The following is a 1,368-nucleotide window of genomic DNA, read 5'->3' as shown; positions in this document are numbered from 1 at the left end:
TATATGGGTGATATTGTTTGTTCTACCTTTCAGTGTTTACACATTTTCTTTAGCAAGCATGTTATTTTTATAAAAAGAGAAAAACAAAGCTTTTTGGTGCAATAAAGCTCTATTTTTTATTCATCACAGGAAATGGGAGAGTCTCCTGGATTGTCTGCATGGACCCAATATAATCAAAAGAGTCCTTAAAAGTGTAAGAGTAAGGCAAAAGAGAGCGAACCAAAGAGATGGCAGCACAAAAGGACTCTGCCCAACACTGTTGGCTTTGAAGATGGAAAACCAGAACCATATGCTGTGAAATCAGTCTCAATTCATGATGATTCCCTGTGTGTCAGAGTACAATTGTACTTTATATAGTGGTTTTAACTACTTTTTTTTTAAATAGATCTCTAGGAGTTTCTTCTTCTGAGGGTTCTTTCTGTAGACTCAAACTTCCAGCCTTTTCAGACAGCAGATAATTTGCAGTATAACCTAATTCTGGAAACCCACATACAGAGAAATATAGTAAAGCATCTTGGGTTATGCAACTTTTAGGAGCCCTCTTGCTCTTTCTCATTCTTGAAGCCTTCAGAAACTCAGGGCACTAGTGGCTGGACTGAGGAATGCCACAAGATCTTCCTCATAGAAGAAAGAGCTTTACCCAACAATCAGTCATGACCCTAGATACAACATTAACACCTTTAAAATGGTAGAGTTATAAGGGAGAAATGTGTCCAATGAGAAGATGCCTTACAATGCGGTTTAAGAACGTAATAAAGCCCATGGATAAGGAATCATGTAAGATAATTTAACTAGTAAGGCAGTGGGAGAGGAGGGAGACCTCTAAAATTGGTTCCTGCTCTCTCTAGTTTTATGGAAAAATTAAGAAAAAGAAAAGACTAGTTCACAGGTGACACTAAAGTCTCCCAATACCTTCTTTCTGATTTTTTAAAGATTTTTATTGTGGACTGAGTGAAAGTTTACAGGGCAGATCATCAGTTTTACTTTCAACAAATCATATACCTTGTTTCATTACAATGATTATAATCCCCTCCATGTACCATCAGTTAACAGTATTTCTCTCTATCCACTTTGGCTTTTTTTAAAAAAACAAACAACAAAACCCCTCAGTCATATATAATAGTTTACATCTCCAAAGGGCACATTCTGCAAGTCTGCTCCTGGCCACCAGTTCTTAGTCGTTCTCTTCCCATAAATCTAGAGTCTCAGCCACTCTCCCTCTCCATGACCCCATCTCTGCTTCCATCTCTGGCATCTCTGCTTCTCTGGATAAAGTCCCGCATTCTGCTTGTGCTCTTCTACCTTGATGGTCCTAGGGTCCTCTGTTTCTGGACTGTAAGATTAACCACTCCCCTGTTTTTGTTACAA

This window comes from Chrysochloris asiatica, unplaced genomic scaffold, assembly GCF_000296735.1.
Source record: "Chrysochloris asiatica unplaced genomic scaffold, ChrAsi1.0 scaffold00061, whole genome shotgun sequence".
Classification (NCBI taxonomy): Eukaryota; Metazoa; Chordata; class Mammalia; order Afrosoricida; family Chrysochloridae; genus Chrysochloris; species Chrysochloris asiatica.
Note: the sequence above shows the minus strand (reverse complement) of the source record.